This window comes from Periplaneta americana, chromosome 13 (assembly GCF_040183065.1).
Source record: "Periplaneta americana isolate PAMFEO1 chromosome 13, P.americana_PAMFEO1_priV1, whole genome shotgun sequence".
Lineage (NCBI taxonomy): Eukaryota > Metazoa > Arthropoda > Insecta > Blattodea > Blattidae > Periplaneta > Periplaneta americana.
In genome coordinates, this window is record NC_091129.1 from 162,741,000 (window position 1) to 162,758,500 (window position 17,501).

Here is a 17,501-nt window from a genome sequence, read left to right on the forward strand (position 1 = left end):
TGTTCTGTGATGTCCCAGAGGTGATTCTACGTTATGTCGATCTCCTGACCAAAGAGGCCCGCATTATGAAATGTCTAAAGTCTATGCACAGTCTAGTATATACATTTTCTACCTTGCTGGAGAATGTGCCATGTTAGCAAAGACTACAGATGTGGTATATGCACGATGGCACACCAACACATTTTCTTCTTAATGTGTGAACATCTGACGCTGACATTTCAGGATCGCTGGACTGATAAGGGAGGCCCCACACTTTTATATTTTTCTACATATAAATTTTAATGTCTGGGACAGTCTTGGTCGTGAATAGTTGATTTATATGAACGTTTAATAAAGCGGTGGTTTTTAATTAGCATGTAAAATGTAAAATACAAAATATGACGTAAGTTATGAATAGATCCGGTTGGATAGCACTGTTTACCTAGTTGGAAACATCGTGTCAAAGAAGGCAGACTACACGATTCAGAAGTACGTATCTCAATGTCTGCGTTTGTGAACTTATATAACGTTAAATGAAAATGAGCTTGCTAACGTAAACATTTTAAAACCCGCATGATTAATTCTTTATGAATATCGTTTCTGCAACATCAGAAACTTTAATATGAAAACAGAATAAACATACGTTTATGGGTTCTTTATCAAAAGTGTATACACAGAGAGATTTAAGCTCTAAGCCTGTGATATTAATACTTCCAAGAATAAATTTTCGAAGTAATATCTCTCAAAGAATTCGCTACAGCAATGGTGGAATGGATAATGGCACTGCCATCGAACTGTTGGAATATCGAATATCAAAGCTACATGTTAGGATTATAGTCCTTGAATTTAAATTTGTGTGGAAAAGAGTTTTCTTCAGGTTGCAGTATCCTTTAACATAATTCCAGCAATTCTTAAATTAGAGTGTACCAAGCATCGTAAATATGTATAGAAGTATAGAGTCTTGCACAGAGCTTCATGTGCGTTGCAGGAACTACGAAGAAAATTTGTCAGTGAATCAAAACTTTACGGATTGTGACGAAGCAACTGCCATATTCTAAGACAGACGTCTCCAAAAGCGTACTCGCGAGTAAGCCCCTGAACGGAACCGAAGCCAGTACGTAATGAGGGCGCTCCGCCTCACCCATCCCCACCTGTACTGTACTCAATGTTTATGCGCAAACGAAGAGCAGTGGCGGACTGCCATTATCATTGTGTTGGTCGGCGTGTTCCACCGTTTCACAATGTCTTCTAATCATGGACGTAGTACATTCAAGGATGGATAGGAAGAGACATTTTTTTGTATTAGTGGGGAGAATATAAAATGCTTAATTTGTTCGAAAATTTTTAAGGGTGTGTTAAATTTCAACATGCGACGACACTATTCGACTCTTCACAAAGAATATCATACAATTACAAGCATACTGGACATGTGAAAATAATTTATTTTGGGGCTATCTGTATAAATGTTGGTTATACATAATAATCAGTATATTAAAAAACGTTTACACTCAGTTCCGCATGACAAACATAGAGTTTTTCGTATAATTTTAGGTGAAGTGCGTAGGCCTACAAATAGTTTGATAAATATAAAATAAGAAAATACAAACACAAATCACACACGTGTCCTCAGTCTCAAACAAAAAAAAAAAAAAAAACTTCTTACTAGCCATGTTCTAGGTTTGTAAAATCCTGTATACAGGACGTTACTAAAATACTGTGTCCAGAACAAAGTCAAAGTTTAAGAAAATTAAATTGTTTCGAATTACAGTTCGGAGAAGGAATTTCAAGATTGCAAATGTAATTGAATCTGAAGTCGAAAGACAATTAACCAGTTTGTAGCTTACTCACTTGCATTGCACGAAAGCACAGATAGAAATGACAAAGCTCACCTAGCCATTTTCATCCGAGGAGTTAATGAACATTTCACTGTGTCTGAATGTCTTCTAGATGTAATTACAAAATACAACTGGAGAAGATCTTTTCCAGGCACTGAAAGGCACCTTAGAACAGAAGAGGTTGAATTTGCAACGGCTTGTGTCCATAGCAACAGACGGGGCTCCAGCTTCATATATGTCAAACTAATATAGAAACGTATGATATTTCTTATTATTTTGATGTTATTTGTAACCATAAGCAGACCGTTGCCGCGATCCCCCACTGATCGCTCCCATCTTGGCATTTTTATGGATAGCGATCTAAATTGGAACACCCAAGTAACACACACTTGCAAAAAAATATTTTCTCAACTTCACTCTTTGTTTCATATGAAAGAATTTCTACCACTTAGTCTAAAAAAGAATCTTATTCAGACGCTTGTAATGCCCCATTTTGATTATTGCGATTCCTTACTAACTAATGTAAGTTCACTCTTAGCTGAGAGACTACAACGTGTTCATAATGTGTGCATACGATTCATCTGCAATACTCGCAAATTTGACCATATAACACCTTCCCTCCAGTTACTTTCATGGGTGCGTCTGAAGGAACGAAGAACAATACATTCACTGTCTCTTCTATTTAGAATCATGCATACTTCTACTCCGAATTATCTCTTATCGCGCTTTCAATTTCTTACAACTCTTCGAAACCGACATCAAGCACTTCTTTCTATCCCTCATCATAGAACGTCTCTATACTCATCCTCGTACACTGTAGAAATACCACGTCTCTGGAATTCGCTACCTAATGATGTCAGGGACTGCCGGACTTTATCACAATTCAAAATTAAATTGGAAAATTTTGTCTTGTTTAATGCTTTTTAGATATTGCTAGAAGTGTCGATTTGTGTTTTTTTTTTTACTCCAGATTAAAATCGCAAGTTTCTTCTTTATGTTAGTTAATTAGGATACAATTAATTTTACTTAATCACTCATTTAAAATTTGTGTGACTGCAACCTGTGTATATTTTTGTGTGACTTTACTTCGTTTATAGTGTTTTTTTTTTCCTTTTTATTTCTGTTATTGTATTTGTATTCCTGGTGTTGTGGAAGAGAAGGCCTGATGGCCTTAACTACACCAGAATAAATAAATAAATAAATAAATAAATAAATAAATAAATAAATAAATAAATAAATAAATAAATAAATAAATAAATCTGTTGAGGTACGAATCTCTGCCCCTTTTCTAGCCTTACAGCACACTGTGTTCGGCGGGCAGCATCGAGAGCACGAATGACGATACGCTTTTTGGAGACCTCTGATCCAAGACGTATTTCTTACACGGAATAGCTCACTTCGTGAGTTACTATAGATAGAGCTACACCCTCGGGGAGGCCTTTGACCTTAATGGGACATAACAAGCAATTCTTATTCTTATATTATACTACTACTATCACCACTATTATTATTATTATTATTATTATTATTATTATTATTATTGAATAATTTCGAGGGAAAAATTGTTCCGGAGCCGGGTATCGAACCCGGGACCTTTGGTTTGACGTACCAACGCTCTACCACTGAGCTACTCGGGAACTCTAACCGACACCGATCCAATTTTTCCCTCAATATCCACAGACCTCAAAGTGGGCTGACAACCGTCAAGCAACCAACTTCGAGTGCACACTAACTCCGTGTGACTTAAATTGTGGTTTTCTGTTAACGAACAGTGACGTGTATTATGCAAATCAAGATTTCAGGTATAACTCCATGTAAAGTTGATTTGAATAATTTCGAGGGAAAAATTGTTCCGGAGCCGGGTATCGAACCCGGGACCTTTGGTTTGACGTACCAACGCTCTACCACTGAGCTACTCGGGAACTCTAACCGACACCGATCCAATTTTTCCCCTCTATATCCACAGACCTCAAAGTGGGCTGACAACCGTCAAGCAACCAACTTCGAGTGCACACTAACTCCGTGTGACTTAAATTGTGGTTTTCTGTTAACGAACAGTGACGTGTATTATGCAAATCAAGATTTCAGGTATAACTCCCTGTAAAGTTGATTTGAATAATTTCGAGGGAAAAATTGTTCCGGAGCCGGGTATCGAACCCGGGACCTTTGGTTTGACGTACCAACGCTCTACCACTGAGCTACTCGGGAACTCTAACCGACACCGATCCAATTTTTCCCCTCTATATCCACAGACCTCAAAGTGGGCTGACAACCGTCAAGCAACCAACTTCGAGTGCACACTAACTCCGTGTGACTTAAATTGTGGTTTTCTGTTAACGAACAGTGACGTGTATTATGCAAATCAAGATTTCAGGTATAACTCCCTGTAAAGTTGATTTGAATAATTTCGAGGGAAAAATTGTTCCGGAGCCGGGTATCGAACCCGGGACCTTTGGTTTGACGTACCAACGCTCTACCACTGAGCTACTCGGGAACTCTAACCGACACCGATCCAATTTTTCCCTCTATATCCACAGACCTCAAAGTGGGCTGACAACCGTCAAGCAACCAACTTCGAGTGCACACTAACTCCGTGTGACTTAAATTGTGGTTTTCTGTTAACGAACAGTGACGTGTATTATGCAAATCAAGATTTCAGGTATAACTCCCTGTAAAGTTGATTTGAATAATTTCGAGGGAAAAATTGTTCCGGAGCCGGGTATCGAACCCGGGACCTTTGGTTTGACGTACCAACGCTCTACCACTGAGCTACTCGGGAACTCTAACCGACACCGATCCAATTTTTCCCCTCTATATCCACAGACCTCAAAGTGGGCTGACAACCGTCAAGCAACCAACTTCGAGTGCACACTAACTCCGTGTGACTTAAATTGTGGTTTTCTGTTAACGAACAGTGACGTGTATTATGCAAATCAAGATTTCAGGTATAACTCCCTGTAAAGTTGATTTGAATAATTTCGAGGGAAAAATTGTTCCGGAGCCGGGTATCGAACCCGGGACCTTTGGTTTGACGTACCAACGCTCTACCACTGAGCTAGTCGGGAACTCTAACTGACACCGATCCAATTTTTCCCTCTATATCCACAGACCTCAAAGTGGGCTGACAACCGTCAAGCAACCAACTTCGAGTGCACACTAACTCCGTGTGACTTAAATTGTGGTTTTCTGTTAACGAACAGTGACGTGTATTATGCAAATCAAGATTTGAGGTATAACTCCCTGTAAAGTTGATTTGAATAATATTGAATAATATTATTATTATAGTACAAATGCCATTGTGATTTTCCCTCTTTGGTGATATCTGGTATTAGTTGACAACACTGAAGATACGACCAAATTAGGCTTTTAGAAACTACTCTTACTTGATCCTCACTACATACCGTTTAAATCGCGGGTACATCGAGCATTCTGCCAAGTCCACCAAGTGGCTCAGCATGATTTGTGACGTCGTCAGTTAAGAGAGACCCAGTCGACGCGTTTCACCTCTGAAGCTCGATATTCATTTCGTGCTCTTTTTGCTAACGCGGAGATAAAATTTTAATTTTCCTTCCTCCCCGTGGTCTGCCAAAAATACAATTTCAGGAACGGGGCAGAGAAATTCATTATTAACCAAGTCTGTATCTGCGCTTTCACAGCAGCTTCACGTCTCGTTTTGTTTGCTCGCTTTGCCAACTTTTTAACACTTCTCGCCCTCCAAAAATAACTGAATAGAGGGAGGATTTTGTACAGTTTTCATCAATAAATTATAACCTAAGGTCCGCGTACGAAACTGCACAATTCGATTTATAATTAAAGAAGAACAAATGGTTTTATAGAAGCACTCTTTTTCACCTTATGCTCCACATCAGTGGTGGGCAGATTTTGAGATACTACCCGCCACACAGTGTGGTAGGGGAATGTACTTCACCCCTTTCATGTGCAGGAGTGAAGTGTAACAGAAACATAATATAAGGTATGAGCACATATTGTCTCTGCCGTGTGTTTAGCATGCTCTCAGCAATAATAATAATAATAATAATAATAATAATAATAATAATAATAATAATAATAATTTATTTTATTTTTATTTATTTCTAATATTATTTCTAATATTAATGTGCGAAACAACAGCACAAGGCCAATTACAGTTTAGCACAAGATACAAACAAAACAACAAATGATGATGAGAATGAATGATAGAAATAGCACTGAGATGAAATACAATCAATATAATAGTCTACATTAATCAATTGACCAAATGCAACAAAATAAATAGCACAAATAATAATTATTAAAATTAGTTCAGTGACATAATTAAAAATAATGACAATTGAATAGAGTGAATTACAAATGTATTAATGAAATCAAATAAATGAAGACTGGAATAATATAAGTAATATTGTAAGGTATGAATTGGCAAGAATAGTATAATACATATATTGACAATGGTATAAATTGACAATGGTTCATTGCCGCCCTCACATAAGCCCGCCATCGGTCCCTATCCTGTGCAAGATTAAGCCAGTCTCTATCATCATATCCCACCTCCCTCAAATCCATTTTAATATTATCCTCCCATCTACGTCTCGGCCTCCCTAAAGGTCTTTTTCCCTCCGGTCTCCCAACTAACACTCTATATGCATTTCTGCATTCGCCCATACGTGCTACATGCCCTGCCCATCTCAAACGTCTGGATTTAATGTTCCTAATTATGTCAGGTGAAGAATACAATGCGTGCAGTTCTGTGTTGTGTAACTTTCTCCATTCTCCTGTAACTTCATCCCGCTTAGCCCCAAATATTTTCCTAAGCACCTTATTCTCAAACACCCTTAACCTATGTTCCTCTCTCAGAGTGAGAGTCCAAGTTTCACAGCCATATAGAAGAACCGGTAATATAACTGTTTTATAAATTCTAACTTTCAGATTTTTCGACAGCAGACTGGTTGATAAAAGTTTCTCAACAGAATAATAACAGGCATTTCCCATATTTATTCTGTGTTTAATTTCCTCCCGAGTGTCATTTATATTTGTTACTGTTGCTCCAAGATATTTGAACTTCTCCACCTCTTCAAAAGATAAATCTCCAATTTTTATATTTCCATTTCGTACAATATTCCCGTCACGAGACATAATGATATACTTTGTTTTTTCGAGATTTACTTCCAAACCTATTTCTTTACTTGCTTCCAGTAAAATTTCCGTGTTTTCCCTAATCGTTTGTGGGTTTTCTCCTAACATATTCACGTCATCCGCATAGACAAGCAGCTGATGTAACCCGTTCAATTCCAAACCCTCTTTGTTATCCTGAACTTTCCTAATGGCATATTCTAGAACAAAGTTAAAAAGTAAATGTGACGGTGCATCTCCTTGCTTCAGCCCGCAGTGAATTGGAAAAGGATCAGATAGAAACTGACCTATACGCACTCTGAGAGATTACTTATGTGAAATCCCCTGAAGTTTATAAAGGGACCAAATGTCTGTAAAAATGAAGTTATTTATTTATTTATTTTTATTTATATATTGATTAATTGATTCATTGATTGATTCATCGATTGATTCATTCATCGATTGATTCATTCATTGATTCATTCATTTATCGTGGTAGAGATAAGGCCTTCAGGCCTTCTCTTCTCCTCTCCTCTACCAGGGGATTACAACTACAATATTAAGAATACAATTACAATTATAATTACCATTAATATTAAATTTATAAATTCAATAAAAATCAAAGTACTAAAAGATTAACTGATTAATAAAAGCTGGACAGTTTATTGTAAAAGTTAAGAAGAGAGAAGCATTTCTTTTATTGATTAAGTAAAAATTAAACCTACTCTACGCAGTAAGAAAATGCTTAATAAGTTTGCTTTTGAACGCTACTAAATTCCGACAGTCTCTGATGTCACTGTGTAGGATATTCCACAGGCGCGAGAGCGAGATTGTGTATGATGATGAATACGATGATGTCTTATATGTTACTATGGCTAGTTATGAAAACTTACTGAAAAATTACAATTTTTATAGGAAAAAATTTATTATGCCAGAATGTATGTATTTAGATCAATGAATTTTGGTTCTTCCACATCTCAATAATCTCTATTTTATCATAAAGCCTATTTCTCTTTTATAGATTTTAGGAGGTTTATAGTGGATTTCTTTTCGTTACAGTGTTGGCCTGCACCCTGGATCATGAAGAACATGGTTGACGTTGGAGACAAAACTGCAGTGAGTAAATAAATCGTTAAAAATGTAATTTGTTACAGACGTTCCGTGGAAAATATTGAAAATGAGTAGGAAGACAGAAAAGTTCATTTTAACCACAATATCGATTTAACATTTTTTAATCTCTAATATATAAACCTGTCTGCCATTCATTTTCTGTGCATTGCAATATTTCAATTCATTGTTGAAGTTTGTACTATCCTCATAAGAAACAACTGCATCTTCAGAGATCCCTATCTGCAAGAGTTTCATTTGCGAAAAAATTATCGACAAATTTTGCCCCAATGTCATTCAAGTAGATGATTGTTGTAGGAATGTAATATGTAGTTATAGGCACCTGAAAAATATATGCTAACGAATTACAAAAATGATTAGTGTCGGTATGTTCAGAAATACATTCTCATATTATCAAATGTTTCTTTCTCTCTGAAGCAATATCTCGTAGTTTTTTCATTCATATGGCTAAACAGTGAAATAGTGAACATAATATTCACTCGGCATTGTGAAGAATTTACCATAGGAAATATACTTGTGCTTGAACTTCCTTTGTGTCGTTAGCGTCAAAGTTATGAGAGTACTTCTTTTACAGATTGTTTCTGTTTTCTGATGTTTTTGTATCATTGGTGCCTGTGGACTACTTTTCTTCCGCTCAAATTTTCGTGATGTCATGACTATGATTGAACAACCATTTTCTCTTGGGACTTGTTTCGTAAATAATAAAATATTGTAGTCAAGCTATCAGCATCATACACATTGAGTGTTCCAAACAATAGTCCTGTTGTAGCTGGTACTTCATAAAAAATGAATTAATTGCAAATAAGAAAGTTAACTCATGTTGTTGTGAGATTATAAATGCTACCAATTAAGAGATTCTATGACGTTAATTCTATGACCCATTTTCTAAGACAGGACAATCTCTGAGCATAATGAAGCATAATTTTGTACTACATAGACCTAGTTTTTTTCCTTTATATTTACCTGTACAATTGTGGTACTGTTAGAAGATAACCTTAAATTGATGTAATCAAATGAGTAGTTTAATATAAAAGACGGACATCTGTCGTCTCCATAGTTTTGATCTAGAGGCAATTTTTTAATTCACAGTGTTCTTTGTAATAGTTAACACAATTTATTTTATAAACGTAGTGTTAGAGTTTGTATATGGTTTCACTATAACTGGAAAGAGCATGAAAAATTGTACAAAAAGCCACAGCTATCTAAATTTCGATTGAGATCAGATGTGCGTCTTTGATATTAAGCTACTCTAATATTAATTTATTACAACCATACCAATACGAAATCTATTATACTACGCGTTCAATGTTACAGACCGCTGAGGTTGAGTCAACACTGTCGTTGTATAAGAGACATTATCTGTAATTACGAAGCGCGGGGGATTGAGGGGATCAAAGCATTCGTGGAGGGAATGATGCACATTGCTAGTTCCTGAAATCGACACCGGTCAATTTACAACAGACGGATAGTAACCGGAACGAAACACGTTTGAGATAATATGTAATTCTGCATGAGACATTAGGTGATAAAAAGTTAGTTCTGTTTTCACATATTCTTAATTTCGTTGTGGGAAACTCTCATTTTTGCAAGTGGCTCTTTTGATTCTGAAGGATACATCTTGCTGAAAATTTATAATTTTTGGTAAAAAAATAAATTATTAGTTTTTAGGAATATACATTTTCATGATCTAAAAAAGCGCTGACGCTATTTTATGCCCTTATGCCATTCGAATTGCACATTTCTATGATGATTTTTAAAACTCATATGCTTGTGTTTATAATCATTTAAATGTTCACAACTAATTTTTCTCTGCTTGTGTTTCTTGCACATTTTGCTTTGCTAAAATATTGCTTCTTCTACAAAATCTGTACTACATGAATAACTTTTTGTAAAACTTATTTGATGTGTGTAACAATACATGCTATCAGAATTTTCTTTAAGTCTCACGTTTTCTAAATATTTTTTCCCGGAGTTGTTAATGTTTTAGTTGTTTTTTTTTTTTTTAGAAATGACAATACAAGATTTTTTTTTCTTTCTTTTGTGTGTGTAACAGAAATGAAAACTCATTGTTTTGGTGCGTTTAAAAGTTATAATTAGACTTCGTTGAATTGCCACACGCAGCATGCAATCAGGTTGTCGATGTTGGTAGTATAGAGTAGAGTTGGGCAACACGATTCTTTTTCAGAAGTCGATTCCAACGATTCAATCACACATTACGAATCGATTCTAACGATTCGTTCACGATTCTTCTCAGTCTGCGATTCCAACTATTCTTTTGAATCGTCAACGAGTTCACGATTCTTCCCAGTCTGCGATTCCAACTATTCTTTTGAATCGTCGCAAGACACTTTCCTTTGCAAACCACGCGTAGAACAAAAACGTTCTACATCTCTCTCATAGATGGCATAAGAGGCGAGACATTGGATTGTCTCTTTCTCATTGGCTGGAACCATTCAGTATTACCTCCATTAGTCTACAAAATTACCCAAGATAATGTCTCTAAATTATAATTTATCAACTGAACCTTATTATGATGTACATTTTTTGCATTACATCTCTATTTAACTATGCAAATTTCAGGTTTGTGTTCATTATTTTCCATGCTTAACAAATGCAGTACATATTTTGATTTCACTCTCACTCGGGAGCATTCGACACGGTTCGGAAATGTCCGTTGACAGGTTACATCAAACAACGAATAGAATCGTGGGTTACGATACCATGCCGATTCCTTAATATTCTTTTGAATGACGATTCGTTACGATTCTTTTGAACGACGATTCGTTACGATTCTTTTGAACGACGATTCGTTGATACCACGAATCGATTCTTACGATTCTTTATTATTAGTCGTTCGAATGAACGATTCGTTCACGAATCGACCCAACTCTAGTATAGAGGAGGTGAGCGACCGCCCGGTCTCGTAGTATAAGCAGTTCATGTTAAGAGTTGTGACCGGTCCAAATAGATAGAGCAGCTACAGCTAATGTATACCTATGTAAGCACTTGTTTTTGCATTACTGTGGTTGGAATAGTCAAAGCTTAACATTTGTTCAGTGCAGACAAGAATTCAATCAAACATGCCGCGATATAATAGGCCTACTTCAGAATTGCGCGTGTTTATAGAGGAGTTTGATACTAAGTATTTTAGTATTAAAGAGGAAGCCATTTTTTGTAAAATATGCAAACAATCTTTAAGAGTGGCTAGATGGCGTGATATAAAGACATTGTGACAGAGTTAATATATCTCACTATAAAATAATTGTGTATTTACATGTTTAGACATTTCCTACATCAATGATCATGTATTATATTTCTTGAATGCAGGATACAGGTTTTATTGTAACCGTAGTATACTGCTCAGTGTTTACATCAGAGGCATACTCCATCCGTTGCACGCCCCCTTCTCATACAGTCTATACCGCGTGCGCAGTAAACCTTACGATTCTCGTGGCAATTCCACGAAGTCTAGTTATAATAAATGAAATGTCAAGAAAATAAAAAATTAAATTTTATAGGAATAATACCTTTTTTTTTTCAAATAATTTAATTTACATAAATGTTACCAATTTACACATTATTAAACCAAATTAGATAAATTTGGTATACACATTATTTAGAGCCTATAAGAAATATAACAAGTGTATAAAATTTCAAATTTATAATTTGTTTAGGAAATTGAAATATCACCTCGGTGTACCGAATCCAGATATTTTTAGATTTTCAGAAATGGATACTACTTTTTACTGTTGGCATAAGCAGGGCGAATAAAAAGATTAATGGTGTCTCCTAGGATGTATTATTTCATCCGGGGTGAAGCGGGGAGTATGATTTATTCTTCCTTCCACTACGTCGGTGTCCAATGCAAGTATGCTCCATTGCACTATTTAGTATTGCGGCTCGATATTCTTGTTTAATTGCACAATCTGATACAACTGAATCATTTAAAATGTTAGCGTGACACTCAAAAAGCAGTCTTCAGTGTCAAAATGTCCTTTCTCTTTTACGTCGATCATTGTGTATTTTTAAACGTACATTCAGTGAAAGGAGTTAATAATGGAATTCAATTCCACACATCAGCAAGAGAAACAAGTTCTAAATTATTGACTGTCGACACGGTTTGCCACTTAACACATCGGAGCTCAAATGGAGCAATTACGTACAGACGAATACCGTATTAAATTCTAATCATTCTATTCTGGTACAGTATGAACTCGAACTTATTGATTATATTATAATTCTAGCACATAATTAAGGGCAGAGATCTCCAAAAAGCGTATCGTCATTCGTGCTCTCGATGCTGCCCGCCGAACACAGTGTGCTGTAAAGCTAGAGAAGGGGAAGAGCTCGTACCTCAACAGATGGGAGCGATCAGTGGGGGATCGCGGCAACGGTCTGCTCATGTTTACAGATAATAACATCAAAAGAATAAGAAATATTATACGTCTGTACATTATATTGAAATACTATGAAGCTGGAGCCCCGTCTGTTGCTATTGACACAAGCCATTGCAAATTCAACCTCTTCTGTTCTATGGTGCCTTTCAGTGCCTGGAAAAAATCTTCTCCAGTTGTATTTTGTAATTACATCCAGAAGACATTCAGACACAGTGAAATGTTCATTAACTCCTCGGATGAAAATGGCTAGGTGAGCTGTGTCATTTCTATCTGTGCTTTCGTCCAATGCAAGTGAGTAAGCTACAAACTGGTTAATTGTGGTTTCGACTTCAGATTCAATTACATTTACAATCTTGAAATTCCTTCTCTGAACTGTAATTGGAAACAATTTAATTTTCTTAAACTTTGGGTTCGTTCTGGACACAATATTTTAGTAACGTCCTGTATGCACTATTTTACAAATTATGCTTCTGTAAAGGGCTTCATTGATTTTCCAATATTCAAGCTAGAACATAGCTAGCAAGAAGCTTTTCCTGTATACGACTGAGGACACGTGTGTGATTTGTGTTTGTATTTTCTTGTTTTATATTTATCAAAATATTTGTGGGCCTACGCATTTCACCTAAAATGAAACGAAAAACATAGGTTTGTTATACGGAACTGAGTGTAAACGTATTGTAATATACTGATTATTATGTATAACCAAAAGTTATACAGATAGCGCCAAAATAAATTATTTTCACATGTCCAACATGCCTGTAATTGTATGATATTCTTTCTGAAGAGTCTAGTATTGTCGTTGCATATTGAATTTTAACACACGCTTAAGAATTTTCGAACAAATTAAGCATTTCACATTCTCCCCACTAACACAAAAAATGTATCTTCCTATCCACTCTTGAATGTACTACGTCCATGACTAGAAGACATTGTGAAACGGTGGAACACTCCGACCAACACAATGATAATGGCAATCCGCCACTGATCTTCGTTTGCGCATAAACATTGAGTACAGTACAGATGGGGATGGGTGAGGCGGAGCGCGCTCATTACGTACTGGCTACGGTTCCGTTCAGGGGCTTACTCGGGAGTAAGCTTTTGGAGACGTCTGATTAAGGGGTATGAATACCTTCGACTAAAATAAATTTAGTAAAATTCAAAATTTAAGTTCTGCATATCCTGAATAAAATTAATTTTGTTCTGGAATTTGGTATAGGAAGTGAGGATCTAAGATTGTAAATGTGCTAAGTACCAAAAACAATTTTCTGAGATAGTGATGAAGAACACACTGCGAAATGCATGTTGAGATACCTACAACACTGTCTTTTAGCGCACGAATGAGTCACTTACAGTTGAGCTGCGTCAAAGACAATTTAGAATTATATTCTGATATGGATATTCCTACCTTAAATTGAATAAAATGAAATTTGAAAAATTGGCACTTAGCACATTTAGAATGTTAGACAACACCTCTAGATCAATAAACAGTTTTTAGAATAAAAATATTGTTAAGGCCAATTACATTTTCTGATTGGTTTCTCTCATATGTTGTAACACATTAAATATATTAAATGATTTCTACTCTCTTTTATTGAGAATGACTGTGTTAATAATCGTGTCCGTGTCAGTTGAGTATATAAAAATAAGAAATATTTTTTAGAGTTTTTGTCATAAATTGTAAAATTTATTTTTACATAATAATAATCCTTGGCGCTACAGCCCACGAAGGGCCAAGACCGACCAGCCGGCTGCTGGCCTCACGGTCACATGCCGAGGCAGAGGTGAACGATCATCCAACCAGAATGGAGGTATCGTGTGGTTAACACGATGAGCCCCCCAGCCGTTATAGCTGGTTTGCGTAAACGGATTTCGCTACCTATCGTAGCTCCCCAAGTGCATCACGATGCTGGGTGGGCACCGGTCCCATACACTGGCCGAAATTTTATGAGAAAATTTCTTCCCCCATGAGGACTCGAACCAGCGCGCATTCCGTAACGCGAGTCCTAGGCAGGACGCCTTAGACCACTACGCCACGGCGCGGGATATTTTTACGTAAAGAATTATTAATTAATAACGAATTTAAATTGTTGAAACCGTACTAGAGGCAGGGTTTGTTCTCCGGCATACAAAATTTCGTAAATGTATCTAAAACAATTTAGAAGTAATGAGGGAAACGGGTTTGGAAAATGTTTGGAAAATTCAAGACTTAAATTGATAAACATCCTAAGTCCATTGCAGTAAATGTTTCAGGAGAGCAAGAAAACTAAACTTGCAATATAACAATATAAGAATATTGAATTTCGTTATAATAATAATAATAATAATAATAATAATAATAACAATAATAAAGATGATTTAATGTCGGCCTATTTAATGGGCAGTAAGAATAAATCTTAAGTACTTTCTCAAGGTTTATACTTTTGAGTATGAGCACTTCCTGTGATTATATACTCGTAACCACTACAACATATTTATATTCATAAGAATAAAAACATTCTACCTAACGCGAATATGTACTCATCTCTACAGCCTTCTTAATCGTTTAAAAGTTAGTATGTACTCGTGTTACCTAATCTCTTTGACCACATTGCACCGTGATGCTCAGTTTTTTTTATAGACTTTCACATGCTATCCGCAGTGGTTTGTTTTTTTCCACCAGCCTCCTATAAAATTGAGTACCGGGTGTTTCCCGGGGGTAAAAGGCGGTCAGAGCGTGGTGCCGACCACACCATCTCATTCTAGTGCCGAGGTCATGGAAAGCATGGGCCTCTACCTCCATGCCCCCCAAGTGCCTTCATGGCATGTTACGGGGATACTTTTACCTTTTATTTTACTACTGTACAGCCACCGGCATGGCTCAGTCGGTTAAGACGCGGGTTCGATCCCCGCTTGGGCTGATTACCTGGGTGGTTTTTTTCCGAGGTTTTTCCCAACCGTAATGTGAATGCAAGCTAATCTATGGCGAATCCTCGGCCTCATCTCGCCAAATATCATCTCGCTATCACCAATCTCATCGACGCTAAATAACCAAGTAGTTGATACAGGGTCTTTAAATAACCAACTAAAATAAAAGAATTACTGTACATTGCCAGCCAGATGTGTAACTTAGCAATGCAATGCTTATGACCACGAATCGGTGCCTGTGTGGCGGGTAAGCATTTCACAAGACCTGTCAGGGGCGCCCAGTTGACGACACCGCTGTAACATGAGCATGGTCAATTAAACGTGATGACCAACAGGGATTTGCCTGAGGTATTATCGAGCCACAAACCGATCCGTCGTGTCTCATTCATCTCAACCCTTCCTTCACAGAGGACTGCATGAATACTATAGTTAGATTAGTCGCAGTGCAGGAGTATTAAAGTCCTATCTTTCCAAAGGAGCTATATGCCTATTTTTTTACTTTAACTTTATTCAATCTAAGGTAGGTACATCCATATGAGCATATCATACTGAATGGCTGTGTAGTAGTTCAACTGCGACTCATTCGTACCGCGAACGGTAGTGTTGGAGATATCTCAACAATTCATAATGCATTTGGTACCGAGTTATTCATCAATATCTCAGAAATTTGATTTTAGCGCTTAATCCCTTTGGGTAGTTGTCTTCAATTTTGTTCTTCCCCTCTGTAGATAAAATACAAGTTTTAGTACATTATGCAACGAGCCTATAATTATAGTAAGCAAGTTTCATATGACTTTTTATGCTCGGCCATATTTCTAACTTGAAATTATTCATAAGTATTCATGTTGTTCTTATGTGACTGGGAAGCGAACTGACCTTGTGCAATCTCGTAAATTGTGATATGTGCGCAGATGCGAAAGTATTGATTTTTTCCGGGAAACGAATGTCGACGACCTTGATATAACCTAGAGAGTAAGATAAACGTTAAACTTGATATAACCTTGAAATTGAATTCGACATTGAAAAACGAGACGACTAATTGAATTTATTTCAATATTATTTACAATTAACGCTAATTATTATAGTAACAGAACATAACCTTCTGCGACAGTATTGGATTTCCAGCCTGCGTGACGTTTTCCTAGTTGTCTTTCGATTGCATATCCGAGAATAATCGAGAACCTGAACTTGAATGAATATGTGTACTTTAATGACATGCATTAAAGGACTGCTACCAGGTGTATAATTACTACATTTCGGCATGGTCGAGCATAAAATAAATTAATTAATACCCGAATATAAAGAAAACGCTGGTTAAGTAATTCGTGTAGAAAGATGAAACATCGTATTTTCTTTCACTGTTTTGAAAGTACGGCACATATTGTTAAAAAGTTAGGTGATGATGAAGAATATATGTTTATGCTCGACCATGCCGAAATGTACTAATTATACACCTGGTAGCTGTCCTTTAATGCATGTCATTAAAGTACACCTACTCATTAAAGTATAGGTCTTCAGCCAATGACAAGTCAGCTTTGTACCATTATAAAACCGCAAGTATCAATTATTCTCGGATATGCAATCGAAAGAGAATTAGCGAAAAGTCACAGAGGTTGGAAATCCAATACTGTCGCAGAAGATTATGTTCTGTTACTATAATAATTAGCGTTAATTGTAAATAATATTCAAATAAATTCAATTTGCCATCTCGTTTTTCATTGTCGAATTCAATAATCAAGGTTATAATATTATAATATTATCAAGTTTAACGGGACTACGTCAAGGTCAATGACATTATTGTTCCTCGGAAAAAATCAATACTTTCGCGTCTGCGCACATCTCACAATTCACGACCTAGAACAAGGTCACTTCCGATCTTGTCAGATACAAATAAAATGTATACATCTGAATACCGGTAATTTCAAGTTAGAAATATGGTCGAGCATAAAAAGTCGTATGAAACTCGCCTATAATGGTAATTAAGAAGCTCGTATGAAAATTATGAAACTCGCTTGCGCTCGTTTCATAAATATCCATACTCACTTCTTAATTACTGTCATTATAGGCTCGTTGCATAATGTACTATTAGAAAATTGATTGAAGAGTATGACAAATGGGGATTGAAAATAAATTTTGAATAGACATTTTATAT

At 36.3% G+C, this 17,501-nt stretch overlaps 1 protein-coding gene and 5 non-coding genes across 7 annotated transcripts in view; all 6 read right to left on the reverse strand.

The window, feature by feature from the left end:
- Positions 1 to 17,501, reverse strand: part of Dh31-R (Diuretic hormone 31 Receptor) — a 1,450,252-nt gene that overhangs the window by 956,593 nt on the left and 476,158 nt on the right. The gene's annotated exons all lie outside the window — the stretch shown is intronic.
- Positions 3,380 to 3,451, reverse strand: TRNAD-GUC (transfer RNA aspartic acid (anticodon GUC)). The gene has a single exon. It is a non-coding gene; the product is annotated as a tRNA-Asp (tRNA).
- Positions 3,665 to 3,736, reverse strand: TRNAD-GUC (transfer RNA aspartic acid (anticodon GUC)). Its single transcript has one exon. It is a non-coding gene; the product is annotated as a tRNA-Asp (tRNA).
- Positions 3,951 to 4,022, reverse strand: TRNAD-GUC (transfer RNA aspartic acid (anticodon GUC)). The gene has a single exon. It is a non-coding gene; the product is annotated as a tRNA-Asp (tRNA).
- On the reverse strand, positions 4,237 to 4,308 carry TRNAD-GUC (transfer RNA aspartic acid (anticodon GUC)). The gene has a single exon. It is a non-coding gene; the product is annotated as a tRNA-Asp (tRNA).
- Positions 4,522 to 4,593, reverse strand: TRNAD-GUC (transfer RNA aspartic acid (anticodon GUC)). Its single transcript has one exon. It is a non-coding gene; the product is annotated as a tRNA-Asp (tRNA).